Source organism: Anomalospiza imberbis, chromosome Z (genome assembly GCF_031753505.1).
Source record: "Anomalospiza imberbis isolate Cuckoo-Finch-1a 21T00152 chromosome Z, ASM3175350v1, whole genome shotgun sequence".
Taxonomy (NCBI): domain Eukaryota; kingdom Metazoa; phylum Chordata; class Aves; order Passeriformes; family Viduidae; genus Anomalospiza; species Anomalospiza imberbis.
The window spans coordinates 33911577-33927214 of NC_089721.1; the positions used below are offsets into that span (position 1 = coordinate 33911577).

At 34.0% G+C, this 15638-nt stretch overlaps 1 protein-coding gene across 1 annotated transcript in view; it reads left to right on the forward strand.

Annotated features, from left to right (window-relative positions):
* PTPRD (protein tyrosine phosphatase receptor type D) overlaps positions 1 to 15638 on the forward strand; it is a 1172008-nt gene that overhangs the window by 289054 nt on the left and 867316 nt on the right. Inside the window, exon 4 of the mRNA XM_068176134.1 lies at positions 10554 to 10661. The gene's annotated coding sequence lies outside the window, so the exon portion shown is untranslated. The remainder of the gene's footprint in view (positions 1 to 10553; positions 10662 to 15638) is intronic.

The window sequence follows — 15638 nt, forward strand, 5'->3', positions numbered from 1 at the left end:
CTTTCCAGCATAAATTTTATATTCAAGGTGAATTATAAAGGACCACATGTTAGGCAAGTCTAGTTGTGAGTTCCCTGATGATAGAATACATAACAGTTACTTGAACAGGTGTTACTCCAGATCACATCTTCCATACCGCTTCTCCATGGGTAACACATTCACCATTCCCTAATTCTTGGAAGCAGACAGCAGCTATTCTGATTCCTGATATAAACTATTGTAGCTTTTTAGAGTTTTTGTACGTGTTTCCAATAGCCAATTTTGGTTCCCAGATTCATTCACAGAAACAGAGAAAGTAGGATAATTAATACCAAAAAATGCTAGAAATAAGAAAGAGACCTTTATGCCTAGGGCTATTGAATAAATTAAAATCTCTTCGATCATATCTTTTGTTAAAGCAGACTTTTTTTCAGAATGAAGAGTAAGAAAGATAGTCTTAAATTTATAAATTGCAGATATTTGGATTTCTGTATTTTTTCTAGAGCTATGACAAAAATAATGAGTGATGTGTGAAGCTTAAAAATTAGATCCATTTACGTGATTTTTGAACATGGATTAATGCCACTCTTTAAAATTGTTTAAATAGCATAACCATTCTTTGTCCAGGGATTATAGATGCAGAGGGAAGGATTTCTGAAATCAAATCAGAATGTATTAGTAATCATATCCTTTCTAGATAATGCCTTTCTTTTCTATTGAACAAGCCTTTCACAATATTTCACAAGCAAAAGGGAAGTTAGAGCGCACCTGATACATTTGGCCAGATCGCACTAGTACATTCCAGACACATGCTTTATAAACTAAAGACAATGGTAAGCAGATTGTATTGAATTGGTTTGGATGGATAGTGAGTGGATGATGAACAGTATATTCAGGGGAATAGTAAAGCTCTGATTGATTCTATCCTTGCACAATGAACTTGGGATCTTTCCCTGACATTCACTAAGGTTACTTGTTCAGATTATCTTGACATGTAGTTCAGAAGCACAGGAGTTGAATTTTCCATGAAACTTTAAGCACAATCCATAGGAAATCCTAGAAAACCCAAACACATTAATTGTTTGAAGCCAAATAAAGAAAAAAAGGAATAAATAAGGACTTTAGAACTTATAAAGCCTAAAGCATTTTTTTTTTCAAATCCCAAAACCTACTAAATATTATTTTTGCCAGTGTTGATTGATAGAAAGTTTTAGATCAATCCAACAGTGCAGTTTTGGATCTGTTGGATTTGCCTTGATTCAGGCTGGTTTTATCTTGCTTTAGCAAATGTCTAGAAGCCAAGAAGTGATTCCCAAACATTTTGGAGCTGCAGTTCTGTGAGTTTCATCAGGTCAAGGTCTGATGCCTTATATCATCATAATCATCATCACTCTAATTTCTGAAAATTTGCCAGTTTGATATCTTCATTTAGGTCATAAAATATAAAAAAATTTGTTTATCTGAAGTATTTATCTTAAACTTATGCAACTGCATTTTAGATAACATTGACTGTCAGAACATTTGGATACATGTATCAGCTGACAGTTTTTTAGGACTAAACAGAATCATTTTTAGGTAAAAAAGGTGTAACAAGGAGTCATCAGGGATATTTACTGAGATGAACTTTTTAGTCATCTTATGTGGCTTACAATTACTACATTATTCTCTTTCAATGTCTGGCAGTCTTCTTAAAAAAACCTTTAATTAATAGCATTGCTATAGTAATACATACATTTTAATATATATGCATATATGCTAATATTCCTCACTTTAAATTCCTTCTTGCTTGGATTTTACATATACCTCAGAAGAACCATATATTCATATACCGCATACCACATATGCCCTTTGTTTCTCACACAGGTAGACAGAGAAGAAAAAAAGCATGTGTTGTGTTTGGTAGCAAAAAAAAAAATCAGAAAACATGATCTACTTTATAGCAGTCAACATTGCAAAGAGGGAGGTAGTACCTAAGTCCATTTTCAAATCAAAGGTGTAACTTTTATCTTTAAACACAAAAAAAAATCAGCTTTCAAAATTTAATAGTGATTTGAAGTTTAGCAGTCTTTCCCTTATTAAGCTGTGTTTGCTAGGGTTTACAGGGTAACAGCTTCTAGAAGAATCAAGGAAACCCTACTAAATACATGACTTTTCTAGTAATCAGACTCTGTGATGTAGATTCCTTGGAGTTCCTTGTTTTTATTGCCTCTATTCCAAACTTGATAAAATGCAATTTGCAAAAAAATGCAAAAAACAGGCTGTTCTCTGCTTTAAGTGGAGAACTGGACTAAGAAAATCACTCCCATGTTCCCTGTCTGAATTATTAATTATTCTATGGCTTTGTGATAGAAAAACATTTACAGTAAGTCTTGTCTGAGAATTAATCACCAGCTGTCCTTGCCTCATGACATGATACTGCATATCAGCACATCAGAAGACAATTTGGTCAAACAGTTCCTCCAAGTGCACTACTATATCTTCTTTCTCACCTCTGGAATTCACTTATGTGTTGCGGTGGTTTTTTGCTGTTGTTTGGTGGGGTTTTTTTTATTTGTTTGTTTTTAAATTTAATGGACATGATCTTAAAAATTACATTAGAAAATAAATGTGATCTAAGTAGGGATCTGGCAGTATGCTGAAACTGTGTGTGAAGTTTCTCTTTTTCCCTTCTTCCTCTGATTTGGAAGTATTTGTGGTCTCTGCAGCTACCTTATCTATTGTATTTTTCACAGACTTCATTGCTTCAGCCAACTCTGAATCTGGCTCTAAGGTTACAGTTTAAGACTGGTAGAGAAATTTTTGGATTCGCTCCTTTTTACCCTGAGAAGTATTTATTAGAAGTTTGGTCACCATTATGATTTTAATAATAAGGGTCTGTAGTATCAAAATGAAGTAAAGTTGTATTTTTTTTTACCATCTAGAAGTTTCCAGTATTTTCTGTCATTTTCCTGCCATATACATTAATTTCTCCATGTTCTATTAAAAATAGGACAATTTATTTAAGAAATACCAAACTGCAGCATACATGAATAGTGATTATTCACTCAGCCATGAGTTTTAAGGACAGATCTGTTTGTCAGGGATGGAAGACCGAGCTTTCATTCTGAAAATAGAACCAAGCGACCCTTAAAATTCAAGACCTCTGAGGATTAAGTTGTCTAGCTTAAGCAGAAAGATTATTGAGGGATGAGTTCTTCATGAATATATATGCATATGCACACTACTGTAATTGAAAGGAGAAGACAGCTGTTCAGCTTTGAAGACAAAATGATAAAACCAGTTATTGAGACCCAACTTTCAGACAGGTATTTGATTTAGAAATAAATATTCTAGTTGAGATATTTAAATAATATCAGAGTAATACAACTTTCAATCCTTTAATAACACAACTATTTCAAAGGTATACTTCACTCGAGAAAATTTTATAACCTCTGTGCATGGTTTTAATAAATATAGGACTGCTTTTGTTCATTTAGACAATGATGTATTTAATTCTCTGATTCCTCTTTTTTCTCCTTCTCCTCCTTCTCATCCTGCTCATCATCATCACCATCATCATCATCATCACCTTTCAAAACTACTGGGGGAAAAAAAAATAATGCATTGACATTTTAATGTTCTTTGTACTTGCATCTATACATTAAACCAGTAACAAAATCAAATTTCATGCTTCAAAGCTTTAGCCAGCCATCAGCAAAGTGAAGGAGTACATTGTCTTGATGAGTAATTGGTTAGATATATTATTTCAGCTCCTCCTCTAAAGAATCAGAGGCTATAGCTGCAGCTATAGACTGGAAGAAAAGATAGATAAAAAGACACTTAAAACATATTTTTAGCTGCTGACATAATCAAGGTCATGCCGATCACTGCATTTTTATTCAAGTAGCATATTTTCCGTGGTATGTCTGATAGGGAGTTTGGGAGATTTTTGTCAACTTTTTAATTTTCTTTACAGCAAAATGAGTAGATAGAGGTCTTGAAATTACATAATGTGAAAATTGTTTTTCAGCTTCTAAATTTTATGATCAGAATAAATCACTTCTTGACAAGAAATGGCAAAACCTAGCTGAGTTTTGTTTGACTTATCTGTGTATATTTCAGATAATAAAATCCTTTCAGTATTGAAAACCTGGAGAAGAAGAACACATATGGCCTCCCTTGATGTCATGACCTACTCAGGGAGAAATGAATACAATCATTACCCCTATGTACTCTAACAAAGGGAAGTTACCAACTCTGGCAGCACTCAGATCAAAAGGCTGACCGTTGTCATGGTTGACCTTGGATTGCTGCCATATCCCCACCCAGCCATTCACTCACTTCCCGTCCTTATCAGAACAAAAAGAGAAAATAAGATTGAAAATTCTTGTCATCTGTTATTGTCTCTACACTCTTTATCGGGACAGAAATATAGCACTCTAGAAAATGACCTTGTTAAAGTTAGACACATAAAATAAACCAATGAAGTCCAGATTAATGATTATGCATTTAAGGTTAAGAAAAACAATGTGGGAAATCTATATCGTTTGCTACAGTGTAGCAAACATTGTATCTGTGAAGTTAAATAAAATAATTGCTTTATAGTTCTAGTTAGATAAGAATATAATGAACCTCAAGGAAATCTAAGTAGTTAACTTTACCTAGCATCCTGCATGTATAACACAGCTCCAGCATGGGTCATTTCCATGGGGTACAGTCTTTCAGGAACAGACTGGTCCAACATGAGTCCCCCATAGGCTGTAGGTCTTATGAGAAAATATGCTGCCACTTGGGCTCTTCTACACATTCTCCTGTGTGGACTTTCCACAATCCACAACTTCCATTAGGATGTGTTTTTCTGTAGTGTGGAGAGCTCTATGGCCTACAGTGTTGCTATCTTCTCCAACGTGGTCTTCCATGGGCTGCAGGAGGACAATCTGACTCTCCACAGTCTTCATGGGCTGCAGAGGAATCCCTACTCCAGTGCCAGGAGAACATCTTCCTTCCTCCTCCCCGATCTTACTGTCTATAAGTTGTTTCTCTCACATTTTTTCTCATTCCTGTCTCACAGCTGTGACATGGTATATTTTACCCTTTCCAAGATATATGTTGTCAGAGAAGCAAAATATTCTTTGTTGATGCATTAAGCCATGTCCTGCAGTGGATCCATTTTGGAGCTGCCTAGAACTTTCTCTGTCTCATGTTGTGAAAGTTCCGACTCTCACAGAAAACACCTCTCATTCTCTCCTCCCCAGTATCTTGCCACAACAGGCAGAAAATATAGGTTTTGTAATTAGGACTCTTGCATTGTCATGAAAAAATATTTAAAAACAGAATCAGAATCTATAAACCCATAGTTGATTATGATTTCAAGTAGTTAGTAGATTACTACAGTCTTGGAACAGGCAGAGATGTTGGAATATGTACTCAGAAATCAGCTCTTATAATTCCACAATGCTTTAGAAGATGACTTTGCTTTTATTTTTTAAATAAAAAACCATTACTTTTCTATCATAAATCAGAATGTGAGAATCTCAGTCACTTTAAGTTCTGAAGTCAGGATCAATGTATTTATTGACACTTTGCAGTCTGTGAATATATGTTAGAGATTTGCCATCTCTGCATTTTCCCTGTATTTTTGTGAAGTTTCTTGTTACCTCAAGCATGTCATCACTTGTAGTATAAGGACTTGCAGTCTTACTATAATAACATGCAATCTTACCTAAAAGATACTGCAGCTGATGAAAATCTTCTTGTTAGGTCAAGAAAGCCAGGAAAATTTGTCTTGAGAGGCCAGTAAAATAGCTAGTATAATGCAGAACTTACAACTTTGAGGGCAGCAGGAGACTAATATGCTTATTCACTCTTGAAAGCATGATAGGGTAAAATAGATTCATTATGATTCTTTCCACAAGAAGAACCAAAGTATAAAGGTATATGAATTTTTGCTGATAAATAGAGTTTTTATAAAAGTACAGTGATTAATATTATAAAGAGGAAATAGGAAATTCTGTCATGGATTGCAGTGTTTTCTAATGCAAATATAAACGATGTTATGAATAAAAATTCTTAAATTCGTGTGACGTAAAAATTTATGTAGGTTTATGTTTCTGTTCTTTTTGTGTGTGTGTTAGTAATGTCAGTTAAAATTTATGTTGTACACTTAGAAATAGAACTGCGGTGCTCAAGTACTAGCAGAAATTATGTGTATTTTAATATTGTTCTAACTTCTGTACTTTTTCTGTGCCATGCTTTTAGGTTAGTTATATTCTTGGTAAAAGCTTAAAAATGTAATCTACACAAACCTTGAAGAATTAAAAAGGTTTCTGTTGCATCCCAAGTTTGGGTTCACATTATGGGTTTTTCCTTTGTTAGTTCTCCAGTTCTCTGTACCCTCGTGCATCCCCCGAGTTTTCCCCTACTCCTGCGGTTTCCGTGCCTTTGTTCCCGTTCTCGTGGTCCCACTCACCCCAAAGTCTCGTGTCCGCCCCTGCCGTGTTCCCATTGGTCGCTGTAGTACACGTCATCACCGCGATGTCTGTACCCATTGGGCGGGAGGACTCCCCGTCCGCCCTGTCCCTTCCCTATTTGATCCCACTCCTCGGCATGCGCGAGGCCATTTGCGTCCGTGCGAAGCTGGGAGCGGCTGTAGCCTTTCCATCGCAGCTCTCGCAGCCAATAGGTTTCATTTGAGAATACACTTTTTTGTTCTCTTTTTTTGCTTGTTTTGTTTGTTTCTAAAGTGTATGACTATGTCTGTAGGAAATTATTTAATGGAAAATGTTTTGACATCTTTAACTAAAGAGAGGTATTAAGCTCTCAAATGCAAAAATATTCCATCACTGGGAAAGCAAAAATTACTCTAAAAGTGTATAATTTTCAGGGATGGAAATTTTATGTAACATACGTGTTCATTACTTTGCTTTATAATTTGATTTAATTTATTAATTTGATAATGTTTCTATATTTATAATAAAAGATAATAGAAACATTAACTGTCTCCATATAAATATATCTGCAAATTACAAATGGAGGTAAAATCTGTGGAATAAATGAAATTTCAGAGTTAGAAAGGCTTATGTAATTGTAAATGTGGATTAGTTGTTAAAACGGACAGACTGTGTAATGTAGGGTCATATCCCACAAGTGTGAATAAAAGGACATAGAAAAAAGGATTTGATTTTTTTAAAGGGAAGTTCTCATCATCTTATGTAGCCACCTTTTCTGTCCAAATAATTAAGTAAAGACTAACTGAACTCTTTAGTATTTATGGAAGCTAAAATAATGTAATTTTTATAAACAATTTACCTTTTAATCTAATTTATACTACTAAGGATAACTTGTGTACTATTTTCCCTTTTTCAGAAATCATGAATATCACATAAACATTGGGAATGTTCACCGGTGTGTTGTTTCTGTGATGTCTGAGGCAGGACTTCATATTATGTCTTGTGATTTTAAAAAGAAATTTTCAAACAAGGTTTAATATCCATGTCCCAAGTAGCATCTAGCATATCTGAAATCTTCTACCCTATATTCCTTTGAACAAAGGCTTTTGTGACAGAATCTTGTAATTTTTTCCTATCAACTGATCTAACAAGAGATATTATTTCTCCTCATAAACTTTCCTTTAATGTCTAGCTTTTGTCTTTGTAGAGCAGTGTCATAGGTCTGAATTGAATACACTGGAATTAATTGTGACCAGAAGCATATATGTAAATATCAGTGTTGAAGCTTAACCTTTTTTCTAACACTGTCAACTATATATTGGCATCTGGCTTTCTCAATTTGTTTTCTGAGAAAATGTAAATGTTTCAGGCCTGCTAGCAGGGAATTTCAGCATACATCATAGAAGAGAGAAGTAATGCTCAGTGCTCTGTTAGTGACTAACAGAAGTAGCAGACAGCCCAAAGCATCATGCTTATCTGTTGCTTTCATTCAGGAGCCAAAGTGATATTTCCTTCTGTTCCCAACTGATAACAAGTGCATAATGCAAGCAAAAATAACAAATAACTTTGCACCAACTGCATCCCTATTAAAAAAACAAAAACAAAAAAAAAAAAAACACAATTAAAAAATCCCACACAACTCCTGGGCTGATTGCTGATTGGCAAGAAGATGTTGAAAATGTTCATAGTTTTGCTGACACTGAAATGTGTAGAAGTGGAACTAAGGGAAGGGGAAACTGAGTTCTGGGAAAAAGAAAGAGAAGCCAAGAAAAGACATAGGAAAATATTAAGTAGATTGAAAGAAATCAATTTTAATTTAAAATTTTGCAAGGATAACGCATTCTGAGAGAAAGCAGCTTTTGCTTCACTGGAATTAAAAATGTGTACCCAGTTTGTTTCCCTACAGCAGCTGAAGTGTGGGAGAAAAACCTGAGGATTCTGCTGCACAAGTTTGTTTCCCCATTTTAAGTTAGGAGTAACAAAAGAGAAGAGGTTTTTACCTCTTAACCTCTGGTGATGATTCAGTGATTAGTTAATTATTATAGGTCTCCTGCACTCCTCTGCCTTGGAGAATTCCAGACTAGAGGTGTTGTTTTCAAGATGCAACTTGTGATGACATATACAGCAAAGTGAATTTATCTTACAAGTACTTTGGAGAGATTTAAATCTCAGTTGCACATAATATTCATTTACCCTTGCAGTCTAAAGGTATCAAGAAGACATGGTTATAATTCCTCTGTACTTTTCTTTTGGAAATATTTTTGGTTTCTGACAAAGTCTTCAAACACTTTTGGAATACCGCCTGTGAATAAATGCTTTGAAATTCAAAAATATTACAGGAGTTGTAACAAAAGCCCTTTTTCAGTTCTATACTGATAGTTATTTGTGGTCAGATCTGTAAGCATTTTAAATTAAATTTCTCCAAACAGAGGATTTATGTATAAACAACTTCCACTAAAGCTTGTACTGAAGGAGCAACTACAAAAGGGCTTCTGAGAGAATGAGTTTACTAATGGTCTGAGTCTGGAGCTGCAAAGTGTTTCTAGAATAATGTTTCTGGAATAGACTTTTTATTTATTGGAATTATGTATATGTCTAAGATTAGTAATTTGTTTCTTTATAGTAGAATTAGAACATAGTAAAAGGAGCTTTCAGCTGTTAGGAAATTGCATATTAATTTTATAAGATTATTTCAATTGTTTTGAATTAATTAATTATTTAAGCAAATAGACAACAGGAAAAGTGTTACTGAATTTTTTTTAGGTTAGAGCCTAATTATTTTTCTGATGAAATAAAGATGTACAATTTGCTTTCAACAAAATAACATTAATTAATAAAATAATGTCAGTGTGTAACAAGGTCTAGTTCTCCTAAATGTTTACACTCTAAATGAAAGGCCATAAATTTGTCAGATGTGCAGCACCTCTCCAACCAATATTTATATACAGCATTGAATAACTAGCTGTATACTATTAATCCATCTTCTTGTAGAGTCTTTTTATAACCTATCATTTCCTCATAAGCTGTATATTCTTTACAGGAAGAAATGTTGATGGAGAAAGATCTGAAATTTTCTAAGCCACCTGTGATTTTCTGAACACTGCTATTCTGCCCATATTGCTACCATTGTATGAAAGCTCACTATTAAGTTGTTTTAAGTCAGTGAGTTTCTGAAAAGTTTGTTGGCTGTAGAAATCTATTCATTGTGTTGCAATACAGCTGAGAGCTGTAATATGTTTGGTTTTCTTTTGGTTGGAAGGACAGAAATATCATATGGTCACAAGAGAACAAAATTACTGAATATTTACGTGTTCTAGGTGTAATAAATGTCTGGTTTTCCCACTGTGTTTTTCCCACATATTTTCATTAATGTCTCTGTCCCTTCAGATATCTCTCTGTTGCCATGCTGCTACTGGTTGACCACCTTCTGCCTGCAAATAGCTTTCATGAAGAGTGATAATATAATTTTTTCCTCAGGAATTTAAGTTAAACTGATTGGGCTAAGATTTTCAGAACTTTCTTTTCCCCATCTTCTTGTAGATTGATTATTCTATTCTATTCTATTCTATTCTATTCTATTCTATTCTATTCTATTCTATTTCGTTGCTCTTTTAGACAGTTGGGACTTATCTTATTTCCTTTCAAAGGTGACAGAGAGCAGTTGAAATTGAGATACCTTTTCTTTAACCTTTTCTTTTATAAATAATTTTGTCATAAATTTGAAGTCTACAGTCCCTAATAAGAAGAAACGGAAAAAGAAATGATACTTCAAGATCAAAATAAAACTGAAACTTTGTTATTTAGATACCTACATTAAACTACTTTGCTCTGAAACACTTCTATTTGCTATTGCTAAATTTACTGACTAATTTCTTCAGCATCAACATTTTGAAATGCATACATATATGAATAAATATGTGGATAAATATGCACTTAATAAATTATTATTTAGAACACTTATTTATATGTATATTGTATCACACGATCAAGGAGAAATTCAAAGAGTGAAACTGTCTATGCTTCTATCCTTTGTGTCACTGTTTTGATGATCCCCTCATAAGACAGGCTAAGATAATATAATAAATATCTTATTGCACTTGGAAGACAGGGAAGAAAAATAGTAACTGACACTGTATTTCTATCCAGGTGGGAGTAAAAAGCAACTATTTTCCTCACCATTTTCATCGCAGTTAAGAATTTGACTGACAGAATGTTGGCACCAGCTGTGGTAGAACTGATCAGCCTCAACTCCAAGTAAGTGATGTGTTACACATTTGGGGATTCATTTCAGACTAAATTTACAAAGGCCGGCTATCAGAAAGTAATGACTAATTATTATAAAAAATAAATATAAACATGAAATGGGGGAAATATTCAATTATCAAGAAAATGTAGACCAAATATAGTCTGTTGATAAAGAAGAAGAACTGGTGGAAAAAAAAAAAAAACAAACTAAGAATATTTGGGTGCTAATTAAATTAAACTTACTTCTCACTGCATTTCTCGTGGGAGACAATTGTGGGTGAAGGACAGAGTAAAAAGCCCTGGCGGTCCAAAAATTATCTCTGAGGGAGGTCCACATGTTATCCTTCGCATGGTGAAGGTGATAGCAATACTACAGTCACACACACAGGAATTATGCACACACATTAAAGTGCGCCTCTCATCCTTCTAGTCTTAGTTTTTTAATATTCATGGACACCAGTATCTCAGTGCTACTTAGAGTTTTGTTTTCTTTCCTAATAGAAGTTGAAAAAGTCCTATTTTCCTATAGGTAGTAGGAAATTGTGGAGAAAATAAAGGCAGGATGGTTTTCAGTTTGTCGGATCTGCTTTTTACTAACAATATAATTTCTCAGTGAAAATCTATTTTCCTCTTTGAAAACTGCTAAGAAACCTGGATGATACCAGCCTGGGAAAGGAAGAAAAGGGTGAACAATAGAAAGGGAAGAAGAAAGAAAGAGGTGGTAAAGGCAGAGTATTAATACAATATGTTCATTTATCAGAGAGAAATAAAAGATACACTACTGCAGAATTTTTGAATGTCTGAAAATGTGTTGGTGTCACTGCAAAACAAACAACTAGGTCACATTATTGAAATACTTAAAAGTTTGAAAACTGCTCAAAATGTATATATTTAGAGCTATTTGCATAGACAGTCTAAAAGAGAAGCTAAATTCTTTGCATTATCAGAATTTGTCTTGGATCATCAATTGCTTTACTGATTATTAGAAATACTGACAAACTTGAATGTGTGTTTGTATTCTTGGTGTACTGCTAGCCAAACCCAGGTAGGTTATCACTTATATACAGTATTTGCTACATTAAAGAATAGAAAATAGGACCCTTGACAGGTTTTCAAATGTATTGAATAGTGTGTTAATATTTGTTAGTAGCTACTGAAAAAGATGAATCATAGCAAGAACTTACACTAAAAAACCCTGAGACTTTGAGAAGGCGAGTTCTTTGTAATTATCTAATTAATGACAAGATGAAGCAACACCCCATATGATTTAGATATATCTTTGCCAAAAGTCACTCTTGAATAAGATATATATTTACAGAGGGGGATGATCTCAAGCCAGAATATAATCACCTTGTGACCATTGTGTAGGCACCCTGAAAACTGCTAGATATACCTACATGTATACATATATGAAATATACATCATTTTTCTAGTTACCAACTTATTCATTTCTTGCAAACATGTTTCAGTTCTTGTGAATGGAGCAGATTGGGTTTTTTAAAAAAATATGTTAAAAGTGAAATATTAGAAACAAATAATTTTCTTTTGTTTTCTGGCACAAATCAGTCGTTAGTGGTATAAAGAGCAAAAATATTTTTAAAAGTTGTTTACCCAATATTTCAATATTCTAAAGTCAGACAACGAAATCAAAAGTTTATGCAGTTCTCAAGCAGCAAAAAGATTTTACTTCTCAGACACATATATAATAAGCAGAAGCAATGTGGAAGTATAATGGACGTTATCTATTTCTTCAATCATATGCAAGGTGAAATTAGCACCAGTACTTCTGTATCAATACACAAAACTTTATTGAATATTTCATCCATTCTATTTACAATCTGATCCTAAAATTCTGTGTCTCACAAACTCAGAATATTTCTCAGGTGTGAGAAAAATTTATGGAATTATCTGAGTTAATAAACAAAGTGATGAATAAAAGCAAACCTCAACACTCTGATGAGGAATTTGTATGATATACACATCCCTTTGAGGTCATAGTTATTTGTACCAGCTTTATTTTACTTATCTGTTATTTTAATTTGAAATTAATAATTTAGAACTATCACAATAATCACATATGACAGATAATTAGCATCTTATATTTTAAGACCTGCTATATGAACTATAGAACAGAGGTGGCTCTAGATCAAAGATTCATTGTTTAAAAGTTTGGTCAAATCCAGGTCTGTGCAAATCGTAACTATGCAATGTGATAGCCTTGATGAGAAGACAGTACTGAGAGGCAAAGATGACTGCACTTGATCACTCTGACTTCATGAAGTCCTTTGATGCAGCTTTCATAGTACCTTTGTTACTAGGTAGGTGATAACATGAACGAGATAAGAACTACAGTGTGACAGTGGCCTGGACTGCTGGTCTTACTGTTGTGATCCATAATACAAAGCCCAGCTGGTGACCAGAAAGCTGTACTTTCTGTCTAGGATAAATACCAAGACTAATAATGTTTAATGTTCTTCATTAATAGCCTGAATAGTGGTGCAGATTTCACTCTCATCATGCTTGCAGAAGATCCAAAAAGTTTATTAAGAGATCAACATAGTAAGATTTAGGGCTTCTGCAGAGACAAATGATCTGACAGGAACCCCATGAAAATGGGTGTGAAGTGCTGCATCTTGGGAGCAAGAGTATAGGCTGATGCTGACTAGCTGGGGAGTTGCTCTGCATTAATGGCTCTGGGACCACTGGAGCCACTAGGCTGTTCCCAAGGCAGCAGTAGACTCAGAAAAAGCAGTCTTATACCCTGGATTGCATTAGCAAGGATGAAGCCAGCAGATACAGGAAAGTGATTTTGCACTGCTGTTCATACTGTGAGTTCACATCTGTCAGGCTTTGCGTACCAGAGTATGAGACAGGCATTGATATAATGGACTTGACCTTTGTGGTATGGGGATGGAAACTAATTGCATGAAAGCCTGTGAGATGTTGAGATAGCTCTCTACCATAACATATGGACCTCTTTTTATTTTGGGTATCAAAATAACCTTCTTGAGGCAAAGTATGAAGAATGAGTGAAAATATCAGAAATTCAGGCTTAAATGTAGACATGATTCCTATTGTAGCAGACCACAACTAAGAGCATCCCAGGTTCATTTATTCAGTATGTACCATTCAAATTGTTCCCAAATATTAACTGGCATGTGGTAAAAAAAAATTCAGAATGAAGAGAGTGTGATGAGAGTGTGACTAAAATTTTTAAAATATTTATATACTCCGGAACACAAAAAAAGTCAGATGAAAAATGAGTGTGTTAAGTTATATATTTCACAAGTACTTCTAGTGAGCAAAGTACAAGAGCTAAAGCAAGAGACTACTTTTGAATAAAAATATAATATGTGTATATTAGTCTATTTAGCTTAACACTTACAATATGAATGACAAAAAATACAACCCAGAAAAATGAAGGATATAGAGCTTAAGACTATTGCTGTTCAAGTTACAGCAGTTTAAAATACCCTGACACCAGAATACTCAGTCTCTTTCTAGGCCATCTTTGTCCCAGTGATGGAGTTAAAAGGCAAGGAAAAGAAATAGTGTTGTATTCATTCTACATTTGGGAACAAGGTCACAGCAAAGTGAACATTTGACATTAGGAGTCTGCTATTGGGCCAAAAATGGATCCTGTTTATCTTGACCCTTGTTCCCAGTGTTTCAGACTTCATCTCTAGGAAAGGTTAACACTTTGCATCTGGATAACATCAGGATCAAATTTTCACAAGCTTTTAGTACCCTCACTGGGCGAGGTCTTCTATTCTTTCCACAGAGAGCACTTAACTGATTATTAACTGATAGACCCTGATTTTAATATAAGCTGAAGGTCAAGGTTAATATTTTAGCAGCTTTCCTGTGTGATGACAAAATTTGACAAGGTCTAATTGGTTGTGATTTGCCTTTTAATCTTGTAATCTCTTATTATTGTTCCATTTATATGTGTGAAGATAACAGAATTTAGAGACATATTGAACTGACATTTCCCTTAGACACAGGAAAAAAAAAACTGTATGTACTGATGACATTTCTCTGGATTGATTCAAGTCATAAATAAGTGTAAGAAAAAAGCTTAGCTTCTGTCTCCCTCTTTTTCAGTGCTTTGAGTAGGCAGGTAGTGAGCAGGGGTAACAGTTCTTACCAGTTTTGGAGCTGTTGTTTACATGGTATTGTCTGCAGGATAACAAGTTCTGTTTACTGTTTGTTCATCAATAACAAGTTCAAAAGTTATATATAGAAAAAAGAGGAAACCGATTCCCTTTAAACATGATGAAAATTCTGTCTGCAGTTCTTAAACTAAGGCCTGTTAATATATTAAAATTAAGGCTTGAAAGCATTTTACATAAGTTTAAAAGCATCTTCTGAAAGTAGAATGTTTATGTAAATAGCATATTCTTAAAAGTCTTTGAAACAAGAATATCTACAAAGATAGAATTTTAAGTACTTTTGCATCTTTATAAGTGAAGAATTTACTGATGGTTAATGTATTGTATGTGCAATACACATAAAAACCACTCAATAAATGAAGAAATCCAAGAGCAAACCAAACAGAGATGTCATGTGAATATAATAATATGAATATCATTGCATGTAGAATCCTGACATCTTTTATTTTTATAATTCCTGTGGAGTGAAACTACTCTTCTTTTTATGCAAATGTGAAATTCAGGTGAGAAAAAACAATTAATTTCCCCAATGTATTATAGGAAATACATGGAAGTCCAGGGAGATAGATACTTTTCCAGATCCTACATTAGGATCTTGGAAATGAAGCTGCCCTTTATGCAGGGCTGTCAGTAATATAGAAAAAAAGTAGTCCATTTTCACTTTCATATATAAATATTTGTATTTTAAAAGGGCAACAATTTTTGGAAACAATTTATAGCATTGGAAATATTGGTATTTTTGTCATATTGTGCAAACTGGTGTTACAAGAAAGCTGTCATACATCACTATTTCATATGATACACACATCTTATG